The sequence below is a fragment of the Lagenorhynchus albirostris genome, chromosome 19 (assembly GCF_949774975.1).
Source record: "Lagenorhynchus albirostris chromosome 19, mLagAlb1.1, whole genome shotgun sequence".
NCBI lineage: Eukaryota > Metazoa > Chordata > Mammalia > Artiodactyla > Delphinidae > Lagenorhynchus > Lagenorhynchus albirostris.
Genome location: NC_083113.1, coordinates 43,007,167 through 43,022,238, shown reverse-complemented (window position 1 = coordinate 43,022,238; position 15,072 = coordinate 43,007,167). Strand labels below are relative to the sequence as shown.

The 15,072-nt window shown below is 50.4% G+C and overlaps 1 protein-coding gene across 4 annotated transcripts in view; it reads right to left on the bottom strand.

Moving 5' to 3' along the window:
- The window catches only part of HAS3 (hyaluronan synthase 3), a 25,355-nt gene extending 10,283 nt beyond the window's left edge, over positions 1 to 15,072 (bottom strand). For 3 of the 4 annotated variants that reach the window (XM_060131852.1, XM_060131853.1, XM_060131850.1), the window contains exons 1-2: positions 15,025 to 15,072; positions 14,645 to 14,715 (exon numbers count right to left, since the gene is read on the bottom strand). The gene's annotated coding sequence lies outside the window, so the exon portion shown is untranslated. Of the gene's footprint in view, positions 1 to 1,364; positions 1,475 to 14,644; positions 14,716 to 15,024 lie in introns of those variants that run through there. The other variant, XM_060131851.1, reaches the window with a different exon arrangement.

Sequence of the window (15,072 nt, the reverse complement as noted above, 5' to 3'; positions counted from 1 at the left end):
CCATGGGGGCGCTGCGGGCACTACTGCCCGCCTGCGCTCTGGGAAAGGGCAGGGGGCGCCGAGGCCAACCCAGCGACCTGCTGGGCGCTGGCGCCCCGCCCCGGTGCAGTGCCGGAGGCGGTGCCCACCAGGTTAACGCAGCCGGGAAGACACTGGCCAGGCTTCTCGCCCACGCCAGAGCCTCGCCTTCTGGCGAAGGCGGTGCCGGCCACACCCACGTGCGGGTTTCCCACGACCCAGCCTGGAAGGAACGGAAAACCCAAGGAATCAGTCGACCCAGGCCTCACTCATCTCCTCGGGGGCCCCAGCTACCTTGGCAAAGTGTGCCTGCAGACAAAGACGGCGTCCCCGGTGTCGCCGGCCCCCTCCTTTCCCAGGCGGGACACCCTCCTCCCCTGCTCAGGAAGTGGAGACATTACCTCGGCACCCCTACGCCACAGAGGACCCAAGAAGGTCCCGCAGCTGGAGACCCCACGTGCAATCAGGCGCTGGTGCGGGGCTCTGCCCCAGGTGGCCCTGCCCAGACAGGGGGCCGTGTCACCCCCAAGCCGGCGGAGGGAGCCTCTTGCCCCCCATACCCTTCGCTCGGAAGGGATCAACGAGAGCTCGGCCCCGGTAGGCTAACGCGCACCCGGCTTCAAGGGCAAGAGGTTGGGGGCGCTCCCTAAGCCCTCCCCCCACCCCCAGAGATGAGGGAAAGAGGAAAACCCCAGACAAGGATGCACGCCGCCAATCTACTCCCGACACTTTGCGGGGCTGCCCAGTCTGCAGCCTCTCCAGCTGACAGGTGCGCCCTGCTGCGGGGCCCACACGCGTCGGGGTGGAAACTTGCGCGCGGGGTAGGGGCTCTTTCCTTTGCGCCCGGCCGCCCTCCCGGCCCCTCCGAGCCCGCAAGGGAAGGGGAGCCCAGGCCGCGAGTACGTGCGGCCGTGGCCCGGCTGACCCGCAAAAACCCGGGCGCCAAGCATCTTGGTGCCTGGACAGGTGCGAACCCCTGGGCGGGCCTGGGGCAGGGAGAGACTCCAGCCAGCCTCTTGCCCCTCACCGTCGCCCGCCTCCCAAGCCATTCACAAACCAGGAGCCACAAGGGAGGAAGGGAGGAGAGGCTGGAGAAGGAGAGGATGGAGGAAGAAAGGGAGGAGGGGTCAGCGGGGAGGGGGCTGCAGGAACGGGAGCCGGGAAGCTTGGAGATGCCGCAGCCCTCAGCCCGCCTCCCGGCGCTGGACGCCGCGCCCGCACGGCCCCGGGAGTCGGCGTGGTCCGCGGGGCTCAACAAGAGGCACCCCTGGAGCCCGGCGCGCCCGGGTACCCCGCGCGGCCCGCCCCTCCGAGGCAGCCGGCCGGCCGGCCGGGCCTGCGCTCACCGTGCCGCCGGCTGCCCGCGCTCCGGTGCTCAGCAGGCCCGCGGCTGCTCCATGCCCCTCCTCCCGCTCCTCGCCGCCGCGCCTCGCTCCACCGTGCGCCGCCGCCACCGCGCGCTCCGACTGAAGAGCTCCGGCCCCGCCGAGCCGCCTTTAAGTACCTAGCGCGTCCCCGCCGGGAGAGGCGCCCTCCTCCGGCCCTGGGGCCGGGAAAGTTGGGAAGAGTGGGAGGGCTCCCCCGAGGGCCGCGAGGTAGCACCTCCTTCCCGGCTCGGCCAGAGGTAGCCCCACGCGGCCGGCGCGCGGTTGGACGCAGGCTCCCGAGTGCACGCGGCTACTCCAGTTCGCAAAGACTCAAGAATCTCCGCACCCTCCGAAAATGGGTTCCCCCTCCGCCGCTCTCGTTCCGGGACCAACTGCCCAGGGGGAGGTGGTCACTGTGCTCAACCTAGAACCTGAAGCGTAGTTAACTTCAGTATAACCCATAAGGGCTTCCAAAATTATGACTCTCAGTTGCCCCCTCCTCTGCAAAGCGGGGGAGCGGGTAGAAATCCCTCGACTGCAGCACGCGGAGGGACTGTGCGCGGTATAGGGTAGTCCCTAAAGCCCAGACCCCAGAACCTTCCTGCCGGCAAAAAAAAAAAAAGCGCAGAAGAGAATACTTGTTAAATACAAAAAGACTGGTCAAAGGTGTTACCAATTGTGAAATTGTGACAAGCTTAGCTTTCAATCCCGCAGTGGGGCGCTGATGACTTTAACGCTTTTTCAAAAGCTGCAATGGTTTTGCAAGAACCTTGTAAGCTCCAGTGTCCTAAAGCCAAAACCAACTCTCCTCTCCTTTTTACACCTGTATTTCCGACATCCATGACCTCCTAAATTCCCAACTGATCTCATCGCCAGAGGCTTCCAAGCTCCCAAAAGCTGGTGCTAGACTTGGGTGAGGTGAGGTCGCATGGGGTTGGGGGGAGGTGGGGAATTCTTAGCAGAGGAAGTTAGTTCAGAACGAGCTGAATACGCTGGGTTTCTAAATCTCAGAAAATCTTGGAGGTATTATAATTGAAGACTAATAAAAATGAATTTACATATCTTCCAGATACACCTGGGACAATTTCCATCACTTTTCCCAAGCTGCAACAAATTTATAGGAACCTGAGTTGCAATCTGTAAGCTGCTCCTCTCAGAAGTCTTAGGGGCTCACCCTGACTCACTCTAGGCCACAGAGCTCACCCCTCAGTCGCCCAGGCAAGCAGACCCCTGGCACACCTCCTCCACTGCCGCCCCCCCACCTGCCCCGCATCTTGTGTTACATAAACCAAATCACTTCTGGCTTTTGCTTGAGAAAATCATCACTAATGTGCTACATGGTTTAAACATTGTGTGCTTTTTAAAACTAGTATTCGCGATGGGAATGTGTTTTGAACCTCAGATGGGCCCTATTAAGAGCAAACAAGGCACAGGTGGAGAGAGAAGCCCTTGGTTAAGAGGAGGACTCTGGAGTCAGTTCTGCCCCTAGCCGTGTGGCACTAACCTCAGTGTCTTCATCCCAGAAATGGGATTGAGTATCTACCTGACATGGATGTCACAAGGACTGAAGCGACTGACTGACAGTAAGTGCTCAGTAAAGGTTAACTGCAGCCAACTTCAACCAGAGAATGGCATCTGCTTGCCGATGCTATGGATTCTACATGCCTATCCCTCTAGGATGTGACACTTGGTGACAGGAAGTTCAGAGATCAGTGTTCATGAAAAATGCCTTGTCTCAATTGCATTACGGACTCCTTGAGCTCTAGGCCACCGCCTCTACATCCAGGAGCATCACAGAGCCTGGAGTTGCCAGAGACTGGAGGAGCTATCTGATTCTACCTCCCACCCAAATTTGCCATCTGCAAAATTTTAGAACAGGGGAAACAAGCAGGGGCTGGGCGGCAACGAAGATGAGTGCATCGGCCTGGTGGGGAGCCAAGGTCCCATTTAAAGGAGATGTCCCTTTGAGAGGGAGGGCCCAGCGTGGCCAGGTGCTCTGTTGTTGAGAAGCCAGAAATCCAGATTTTTACGTGAAATCTCCTCATATTAAAGTGTTAGCTACTAATTCAAACGTTAAAAAACACTCCACAGGCCAGGCCAAATGTGTCTGTGAGTCAGATCCAACCAACTGGCTACTTGCAAGTGACCTGTTTAGACGCTTTAGGAACGGAGCAGCCAGTTTGGAAAGGTCCCGTCTGCCCTCAGCAACACAGCAACATGACATCTTGGGTGCAAGTTTCCTGGGGCTGCTCCAGGATCATCTCATGCCTAGTTAATTTCTAAGGCTCCAAATTTGTCCCACAGGCTTAATGCCTGTCTCACGCAGCTGGTTCCAGGGTTGCGCTGGTACAGCACAACCTCACTAGTCAGTTAAAACCTCCGAAATGAACGGCAGGTCCAGATGCAACATTATGAGAACAGTAAACACTCTGCCCATATCAATTGCCTTGGCCCCCTAAATGGCTTTCCCCGGGGAGCAAATTATCTTTTTCTGGTCTGCAGGGCCAGCAACCTGGTGTTATCAGGCAGCTTGGAGAGTCTTTACCTTTGTGGCCCGGCAGGATTTGCCTGTAATTAACATCCACTTTGCCGTGACCTATTTGCATTCATCTCTTCAGGGGGAGATGGGTAGGGGAATCCTTAAGGGTCTGATACAATAAAGCTCACGTTTATCTCTGCTTACCACTGGGGATTCAGAAATAGGACTAATTCCATACCCAATTACTTAAAAATGTGAATTCAGAGGTTGCTGAATTGGCTTTTACACAGGTTCCAGAGGGTAAGCCTCCTATTCAGCTCTGTAGCAGAAGATTCATGCGGCATTTCAACATTCATTTACTAAACACTGAAGACCTGATCCGAGCAGAGAAGGATGCTTTGGCACTGCAAAGTCTCAGGCTGGTCCCTGCCATCTAGATGGTTATCCGTTTTGAAGAAGAATACACTTGAAAAATTAAGTCACCGTACAAGAAAGTTTATAATGTTGATGAGAGAATCCAACTGCAAGAGTTTGAAGATTTCGGGAAAGAGATCTCTGTGAGCTGGTATGGGCTGGGCAGTTTCATGGAGGACTTGAGCTGACTGTGTAGAGAGACAAGAGCATTCTAGACAGGAAACAAAGCTTACGAACAAGAGTAGGTAGAGGAATGGGTGAGGTGTGTTTGAAGGCCAGCAAAAGAGAGGTCTGGATGAAACAAGAAATTTACACTGAAGAAGTTGCAACGGTGCCTGCTCTGTAGAAAGTGCCTGATAAAGTCTAGCTGCAGAGAAGAAGGAAGCTAGGGGTGGATTCTGGAAGGCCTTGGATGACTGAATAAGGAGTTTGGATTTTATCCAGTAGGTAACAGAGAATATTGAAGTTGTCAGAGCCAGGTAGTAAGAGGCTGTAAGTATTGTTTGGGGATGGCTGAGCCAGTGGTGTTTTGGGGTAAGGACTAGGAATGGGGTAGGAGACCTGTTAGGAGGCAGATAAACCACAAAAAAGGGTGAGAAAGGGCAGCTGTGAGAATTGTTGGTGCTGCCCTCAGGAAGTGGAGGTGAGGGCAGGCAGTGCCAACTATCTTGGGCACAAGCGAGAGTACAGGTGGAGGAATAATCAAGGAAAAGAGACTTCTACAGTTCGGAGGGTGGAGGGGGCCATTCTCAAAGCTCTGGAGGTTTTGAGATGACTGGAGCTGACAGTACCACAAACACATATTTCACCTTTCAACTAATTTTCAAATCCAAACCCATGAAATACCCAAATACCTTTGTGCCAATAGAAGCCTGCCATTCGATCCCTCTTGTCATCACTCGTGCTTGAAGCTGCGGGACAACCCTGCCAGCCAGTAACCAGGAGTTGCTTTGCTCTGCTGGTAGCCTAGTGAATGACTGGGTGGGGGAGGGGCGGAGGGATGGTCTCGCTCCACAGGCTGCCCCCTCCCCCTCTGACCTCACGCTTTAGTGCTCCACCCTGGCATCCAGCCCACAGCCTCTAGCGAAGCCAAGCAGAATGGGGGATGGCAGCCAAGCCACCAGGTCTCCCCCAGTCCCTCCAGGCTTCATCCCATCCACTTCCTCTGGGCTGACCACAATCAAAACCTCTTGAAGGTAATGAAGGTGAATTTAAATTGGCCCCCAAAGAGTAGCTGGTTATGCCCCCCAGCTGACTACACAGGGCCTCCTCCTCAAGGCAGCCTAATAATCTGCCACACTAGTTCATACATAATTCCAAGTGGAAAGCGTGTGCCTTGACAGCGGCAAGGCAGCTACTACCAAGCAAAGTTATCCCTTCATAACTCTTCCCTCTTACCGACAAGTACTCTGTAATCAGTACCATTTCTAGGTGCTACGTTTGAAGAAGCAGGCTTAAGGATTTTCTGTCCTGCAGTTACAATGGTTGGATTTTAACTCCAGTCTCCCTCCGTGGATAGAAGAGTCATTTTCATTTCAAAATAAAGGGCCTCTGCTCTGCTGGAGGCAGAGCTGCCAGCTCCTACTAAGGGGCTAGGTTCTTTTATGCTGGCTTGAAGGTCAGGATTAGAAGGGCACACAGAACGATAACCAAGTGTCAAGCCAGACCTGGAGATGCTTTCTTGAAATCCTGAACAGAAAAAGCTCTTCCTGGCCATCTTTCCTTCCTCTCCCTCCCCCAGGTGAATACAGAAAGAAATCCAGAAGGCGATTTTAAACCATAACCTACCTTCTTGGCAGAATATTGTGCAGCTACTAAATATAATGTAATGTTCGGGAAGAGAATGTAGGAATAGGCAAAAATGCTTATAATGCAATGTTAAGTAAAAAAGGCAGGATACAAAAATTGTCATGTATGAATGACTACATTTACGTTGTTTTCTTTTGAATCCTATGAATTAAAGGGCAGGAGAGAAATTCACCCAGATATTAAGATCAGGTTTGTTTGGGTGGTAGAACAATGAATTTTTTCTCTTTGCCCTTTTCTCTGTATTCTCCAAACATTCTATAAATAAGTATAATAGTCTTGTAATAAAAAGATTATCTTAAAATGATATGAATTGTAAATTCACAGAATTTCCTTCTAAACTAGCGCTGGATGGGATACAGCCCATATCATACGTGGGCTCATGTGAAAAAGTCTGGCAACCTCCGTCTGCTAAGAAAGCAGGAAAGTTGGGAGGGCCAGGATGTAGGATTAGTGGTAGCCAAAACTCCAGTACTTCGCTTTATTTAAATCCCTCCCACTGTTCCTTTGAGAGAATTTTTGCAGGGAAGAGGGGAGTATGTAGAGCTGTGCCTGCTCAGCCAGCAGCTCTGAGTAAATTATAAAAAGACTCCTTCTTCCTTCCTCCTGGCAACACAGCCCAGAGCCAGGGCACACGGCTTGCCTGGCACAGCCCAGCTGGTGTCAGCCCCCACTCAGCCCCTCGTCCAGGGGTCACGGTGATCCTGGGGAAGAGAGGCAGGTGCACTTAATGTGGGCTCTAGTAGTACCCTGAAAGGATGCTTTTCCTGAAAAAAAGTATTTCCAAGAATGATGATGTCAACAGCATTGCACTCCTGCCCGGGGAGAGGCTGTCTCCTCTGGGTGCTGTAAACCTACCCCCATGCCAGTACCAATGGGTACGTCCACACCCACACGTGCACGTAACATACTGTACACAGAACGGACACACGCGTACTTGCTCATTCCACAAGCGCACACTCACTTTCCCGGACTTCAGCGGGATGCAATCCCAGCCTACAGCCCCAGTTGCAGGATCAGCAGGAGAAGAACAAAACCACTTAAGGTAACCTTGTTCCAAATTCATTTGGCTTCGTTACAATAACATCAACCACAGTTCTTAAATGTGCTGGCGCTTCTGCTTCATGTCCTTGTTCTTGATTAAAGACACTGTTAGTCACTGTCACAGAGGAGGTCCGAAGCTGGATCCTCCATGAAAGCAATTAGAGAAGAGCTGAGGGTAGAGGCAGTCCCCATCAGCTCCTTCGTGGGGAGAGACCCCCCAAAATATGTCCCACTCTCAGATTTTTTTTGTTAGGACACCCCCCCCCTAACGCGCGCTCTCTCTCTCTCTCTCTCTCTCTCTCTCTCTCTCTCTTTTCTCACCAGATAAGCTAATGTAGTGGTTCTCACGTCTGGCTGCTGCACGTTAGACTTTTAAAACCTGGGGAGCTTTTTGAAAAACACTAATGCCTGGACCCTATCCCAGATCGATTTAGTCACAAACACTGGGGGTGAGCCCCAGGCTTGAATTTTTTATTTAATTCCCCAGGAGATTCTATTACACAGCCAGCAGTGAGGACGCATCCTGAGGATTCTCCTCAGCTGGGTTTGCAAGTGCATTTCTGGCACTGGGAGGACAGCAGACAGACAGCCAGTCCCAGAGGTGAGCTCCAGAGCGTACAAGTATCTATCCATTTTCCTCCAGCACCATGCCTGCCACACTTGTTTGAATTAAGTGACCTTAAAAACTTAACAATGAACCAATGAGCTACTAAGCCAGAAGGAAAAAAAAGAAAAAGGAGAAAAGACGCTGATATGAGGTGGAAATTAGGAGGGAGAACCAAGGAGAAACAGAGGCGGGCAGACAGGACCAGCTGGACACGCCACTCCCAGATCTCCGGATCTACCTGGAATTGGGTTGATATAATCTTTTTGTTGGCAAAGGTGCTGCCTGCTTTTTCCAGAAGAACTGGGGGAAAGCCACGGAGGAGAGAGTTGCCAAAAACAACTAGGATTAGTTTTTGTTTTACAAAGGACAGGACTTCTGCACACTGAGGGCTTTTCCTACCTAGAGGATGGGTTAGGGTAGTGGATATGGGCTGCTCTCTTTTGGGGCATGGAGTCTCCATGACTCTCTCTCACATGGTCCTGGCCTTGGCCACAGAGAAACACCCACATGGCTGATGCTGGAGCCTTGTTCTTTGCACTCTCTGAACAGCACTGATATAGTTTCTTTGGAAAGTGGCAGGGGGATCACCCCACGCCCAGCTCTTCAAAGCATCAGCACCACCATTCTTTTAGTAAAGACAGCCTAATTTCAGGCTGGCCCTTCCCTAAGATTAACAAGGTCACCATAAGTTTTGAAGTTTGGAAAGTGGTGTGTGGTCTAATAAAGGGGTGTGTGAATGTGTCCCACCCAGGCACTGTTCTGAGCAGGTTTTAGCTTTTAAGGCAGACAGTGAAGATTAAATTTTACATCATTTAATAAACCACTTAAACGCCCAGTAGCTCTTCCTAGTTCCCCAGCAGAGAGGGTGCTCCTGCAGCTCCGAATCTGCCCCGCAAACTGCCCTCCTCTCATAATACCAACAACTCTCACCCTCAGCCCCCCCTGCATCTCTGAGATGGAGTTAGGTGCTGGCTAACTGGTTCCTATAAGAACTAGCAAGTGAAGTCAGAAGTTTCTCTGCTCTAGTGCACTCACTCGCTTCTCCCTTTGTCTCTTCCCATCTGCAAGAACTTATCTCTCTGGACCTTATTTTTCCCTTCTGCAAAATAGGGCCATTAATTCCAGTCTCATTTTTTTCTCTGAAGGAATGGTATGGAATAGAGCTATCAATGTATATATGTGAGAAATACATACACACACATTAAAATGATCCATTGTTATCATTCTGAGATACCAAAATCTGAGAACCGAAACCCTGCTTACAGGAGGTAAAAGGGTAAAACAAACAAAAAACAACAAACCTTCAAAGGAGACATTTCTGGGCTCTCACTGGAGTTCACGGGAAGACTTACTACATTTTCTTCCCACACACGGCGCGGCAGCTTCAAGGGTCTACAACCTTAGCCACCCCCATAAAGAAGAATAGGCCTTTCAATGAGAAATTTACAAAAGCTGCCAAAGTACAGGAGCAGGTGGGCTGGGGGGCTTTAGCAAATCTCATCTCCGGCTGCTAGGCAAACTACAAGGTCAAAAACAAGATCTATAGCAAGTTCTGGTGTTTGAGGTTAGGTTTTGATGTACGTGGACACTATCTGGAGGGAATCAGGGCTGAGGTTTATCTTGACATACATGGTCCATCTGAACAAGCAGGGAACCACTGTCTTTATCCTCACTTATATTAACAGTTTTTTACTACTTGGAAGTATAGTGTCTTTTGGGTGGCAAAGCACAGTGGCTAAAAGCTCAGCCTTGGGAGCCAGACTGCCTGGGTCCAAATACTGGTTTGGCTACTTCTCACTATGTAATCTGGAGCAAGTAATTAGCCTCTTGTGTGCCTCAGTTTTCCCATCTGTAAAACAGGGATAATAATAATACCTACCTCGGGACTCCCCTGGTGGCACAGTGGTTAAGAATCCGCCTGCCAGTGCAGGGAACATGGGTTTGAGCCCTGGTCCGGGAAGATCCTACAAGGCCTCGGAGCAAGTAAGCCCATGCACCACAACTACTGAGCCTGCGCTCTAGAGCCCGTGCTCTGCAACGAGAAGCCACCACAATGAGAAGCCCGCGCACCGCAACAAAGAGTAGCCCTCGCTCAACGCAACTAGAGAAAGCGTGCAGCAACGAAGACTCAACGCAGCCCAAAATAAATAAATTAATAAAAATAATAATACCTACCTCATGGGCCCAGTGTGAGGATTTAGTGGATTAATATATGTCAAGTGTACAGAAGAGCACAATAAGCTCTTTATAGTGTTAACTGATTATGATGTACAGTGATGTAGAGCTACAGCAATCATTCATCCTGGGTTTTACAGGATGAACCTGATACTTTAAGGGGCCGTCAGACCCGATGTCCTGAGTCTGGTGTGGGAACCGTGGTCATTATCCTGGGGACACCTCTAACCCCATGAGAAGGCATACCCTAACACTCAGGACGGAGTCTCAGAGCTGAGAGCCTAGTCAGAGCTCTTTTGAATACACCTGCAGGAGCTCAGGATTTCTCTCCAGGACGAGTACTTGTAGCTGGACTTTGGCTGCCGGTGAGCATACTTGCAAAGTGTTATTGTGCCCCTACCGGTGGTTTTGATACACAGAAAACTCCATCCCCTGAAGATTTCCTGGGCCTGAAATTATTTAGAGAATGGTGTTAACACTTTGCTGTGGTGACTGAACCTGCATTGCATGGTTATTAAAGCAGTGTCAGCTGAGGATGGAGGAACGTAGATCGGCACAAGCGTGTTGGTGGAAGGAACACTGAAAATGTTCATATCTTCTGGATCCAGCCTTCCAACCTTTTAGGACTTATCCTATAGAAACACTTCAGTATGCAAAGAGTTATGCTTGAGAATCATTGAAGAATCATTGGAACTTAGAAATAATTCAACTGACCATCAAGAGGCAAATGCTTAAACCAGCTGTCATTCATCTATACAATGGAAGACATGCCACATCAACAGGGGAGAGGGGGCTGTAAGTACTGAGTGTCTCCAAGGTATGTGACTAAGAAAAAAATCTATGGGACACTCTTTATGGTGACAATCCCATTTTTGTTTCTGAAAGCAGTAAGGTATATTCGTGTTCGTTTGGGAAAAGGATGAAAGGAAGGAAAGATCTAGAGGGATATACACCCACCTGCTGGTCAGTGGTAACCTTGGGGTAGGAGTGGAGGTGAGATTGCGAATTCTTCTTCGTTACATATACTTTAAATTTGTTATAATTCATAAAACATATAATCTGTGCATGCATGCATGCACACACACACACACACACACACACACACGCACGCAGCCAGGGCATCTGTACCTGAGGGCTCTGCCACTCCTCAGCACTCTGAGGGCAGGGGGCCAGCACAGGGTCGGCATCCCTCAGCTTGTGTCAGCAGAGTTCCAGTGACTGCTTTGTGGGACCCACATGCCGGGGCTCCTGTGTGTATATGAGCTCCTGAGTGCTTCTCAAGCTGTGCTCTAGTTGAAAGGGCTTTGCTGCTATACTAATTTTGGGGGGAGAGGCTCCTTAGGATTCAAGAGATGTTCAAAAGAGTCTGCCTCAAGCCCCCCAGGAGACTTGGGCCAAATTCCACCAAAAGGGAATAACAATAGTTTGCCTCTCTGTTCCACGATGTTGTTGTATCATACAAGTTCATGGGTAAAAAATGACCTTCCAAACTAAAGGAAACACAGAGTAACTGATCTTGCTATTCTATGCCCCCCAGGGACTGCAGAGTGTCACGGGGGTGGGGGCACGTAATACCTGAGCTTCCTGGGAGTACGGACCTACCTGAGTCAGCATGAAGAACACTGGGGAGGGACAAGAGGGATGACCCTTCAAATAAGTGGGTGCAGCCCCTTCCAGGGCTGATGGTGCAGGTCTGCGCTGCCTCTACACCTGCTGGAGGCACGGGGTACGCTGAGCACAGCCCTGAGCCCCGCCAACAGGGAAGAGTGCAGCAGCCGGTGTTCTAAGAAGACAACTCCCCAACCCCCAAGTGGCCAGTCAGCTCCGAGCAGAGTGGTGCATGGAAGTGAGGTGCCGTGCACTGCAGGGAGGCTGCTGCGTGTGACTGCAGAAGCTCTGTGGCTGCAGAACTCGCTGGAGGACACAGCACAGCCCTCAGAGGTCACGCCTGCTGCTGTCCAGGAGGCAGTGGAAGAAGACCACCCCCCATGCCCCCGTCGTGGTCAGGGCAGAGTGGCTTGCCTCCCACAGCCCACCCTGGAACTCAGCTCCCGTTCTGACTCTCTCCCTTGCCACTGAAATTCCAGCTGAGCTTTTGGATTTCTGTGCAGAGAGACTGCAGAAGCCAATCTGGTTTTGTACAGGTCAGGTGAATCATCCCCCAACCAACTGATCAACTTTCACGTGTCTTGGCCATCCCTCCAGTGCAGGCGGCAGGCAAGGCTCCCTTCACTCACAGCCTCACAGACAAAGAGATGGAGCAGGGCGGGGACAGAGGCCAGACCAACCCGTCTGCTGTCCTCTTTCTTCTGGGGCCAATGAGGAGAAACGGCTGCTGCCAAAGAAGGCGTTGGTGAAAGGGGATGGGGCTTACCACTTCCAAACTGAGAGAAAACTGTGGTTGGATGTGAACAACTTCTGGCTCAATACATTTCCCATTTTACAGCTTTTATCATCTTGGCCTCAAAGCACTTTCCAAAAACAAGCTGAAGGGGCTTCAGGTGGAAACAGGTCTGCGGCTGCCCCCTCACTCAGAGCGGTCCACAGGCTCCACGTTGTTCGGCACGTCGCCCCCTGCACCCCCTCCGCTCCACTTCCTGCCCGCTCACTGTGCCCAGCAGCACTGCCCCTCCTCTCTCACCTCCGGGCCCTGGCACTCGCCACTCCCTCTGCCTGGACCGCTCTTCCCTCAAGTATCTTCATGGCCGCTCCTTCACCTCCTTCTGATCCTTACTCAAACTTCAACTTCTCAGTGAGGCCCTCTCTGGACAACTTATCCAAACTCACAACTCTCACCCCATACACTCCTCACCTCTCCTTCCCGACTTGATTTTTCCCTAGAGCATTTATCACCATTTGATATCCTGCTTTATTCTTTATCTTACTTGTTGCCTGTCTCCTCCTGCTACAACGTAAGCTTCCCCTGAAGGTAAGCATTTTGTTCACTGCAGTGTTCTCAGCATGTGGTGCTACGTCTGGCACATAGTAGGTGCTCAACAAACTGTTGTCGTCGTTGCCTGTGATTCGCTTTCCTACCCTCCTGTCCCTGGTCAGCCCTTACACGTGGATGGGTCGGCAGAGCCATAGGAAAGTGAAGGAATGGAGAAGAGAGGTGAAGAAAGAAGAATATGAACATATGGAAAAGTATGTGTTTGGAGAGACGATAAGGAGCAAAGTGCAAGTTAAGAGATTTCTGATTAAATAACAGAGTGTGTGGAAGGGTAAGTTTGTGCCAAGGAGGAAGGACAAAACAGCAGAGAGGGAAGCTCTCCAGAATGTCCAGTAAGTCTAACCTGATCAACCAGTCGACACTTGGGCAGAGAGCCTGGGGTTTGGCTGCAGCCACAGCTTTGGGCCCCTGCCTGACTCTTGCCACAGTGCCATCCTCTGGAGACCAAGGGAGATGTGCCGGTGGCCTAGAAGAGGAGGAAGAAGCAGGGAAGGGAAAGGGGGCAAGTAAAAGACCAATGAGTGATACAGGGGGGCGTGGGACAGACTGCTACGCAGTGGAGGGGACTGGAGGTGCGAGGCCAGGAGAGTTTCTGTAGCAGAGACAAAGGGAGGAGACTGGAGGAGCAGCAGGAGGAGGTGGCCGCAGAGGGAGGAGAGACGGGCAGAGGTGGGAGGCAAGCACAGGGACGCTGCTATTACACAGAAGCAGACACGCGTCTCGGGCCTGTGCAGGAATGTGTCACTATTGCTCCTGCCATCTGCCCCTGGAGTTCTGTGCCTTTTTCTTTTTCTTAAGTTTTGCGTTCTTATTATCGTAAAGCTCTCAATTCTCATGCTTTCTCAAGGATGGAGACATATATAGATACAGATATCTATATACATATCTATACATATCTATATACATGGGAGATTATTTTACAATTTGGTAATTTTTAATATTTTGGTCATATTTGGTGTTTAGAAGGGTTACATTACGGTATCCTCCCCTTGAGTTTGGTAACAAGGACAGAAAAGGTCACTCTCTGAAACTGAATCCATCAAAGTCAATAAAGAACAGATGCTTTTAGCCAGTTGCCAAATAATTCAAATTAAGAGGCAATTTATAAATGGAGATAAGGGGACCACAATGCTTTGTGAGGCACTCCCTAGACTAGGTGTTTAGACTAGAGACTTTCTCAGTCTAATCAAGCTGATCAATTAGGATATGTCCTCAGAACTGAAATACATTTAATGCAAATAAAGTTGTAAGTTAAACCAACCATCTAACATACCTAATCTGATTATCTTAAGTGGGTTTTATGGGGTTTAGTTAGAGGAAGGCCAAGAAATAAAAACTTTTAGTGTATATCCAGGTGGTCCAAAGGAGATTCTTCTCTGATTTGAAAGCCCAATCCTGATTTTCTAGACACCCTTGATTTGGAGAATGGAATAATCCAGCTACCCTAGCTGAACAGAAATATTCCTTGGAAACATCTGACTGCTTCTGTTCACTGCTCTCTAGGCTAACCTGTGGGCCATAGCTTTCTGTGAGCTGGCCTCTTTAAAGGGATGCTCACCACAAAGGTTCTAAGCTAAGGACGTGCCTGTAATCTGGCCAGAAGAAAATAGCCTGATGTTAACTGGCAAGTGGGCTTCTAGACAGTCCTTCAGTCACCTGAGAGTTCTGGGAAATTGTGTTTTGGTTCTGCTGGGCCTGGTCACCAGAGAGTGGGGATAGAATCCTGTGATAAAATTCAGCCCTGCAGAGCTGAGGACTGGTTAAGGACTCTGGGTTAGCCTCACCAAGGTGTTGACGACTGGGAGGGGTTGTCTGAAGCGATCATCCAGTACGTCCTTTTTGTCTTCTCTTTTAGCTGCAATCAAAATTCAGTAACCAAAATATATAAATAGATAAAAAGACGTCTAGAGTGCTACGTGTGAAATGACTTCAGTAAACCTGGCATCAGGTCACCAATACATAATGCACTTTCCAACAGGCATTTAGCACGAACACATTGTCTAAGCATTCCTCTTTCTCAAGGAGCAGAAGACTGAAGGCGGGATATAAACTCTCTCATCTGAGATGTTTGTGGCTCTTTTCTCCTATAATCAGGGCAACTCTGTGCTAACAGTAGCAGAGGGAGTGAAAGAAAATGGCCTGGGAGGGCAAACACAGCACTTACCTTTCTTCTCTGGAAGATTCAACCAGCTTGATTCTCTTTTCTGGAGAT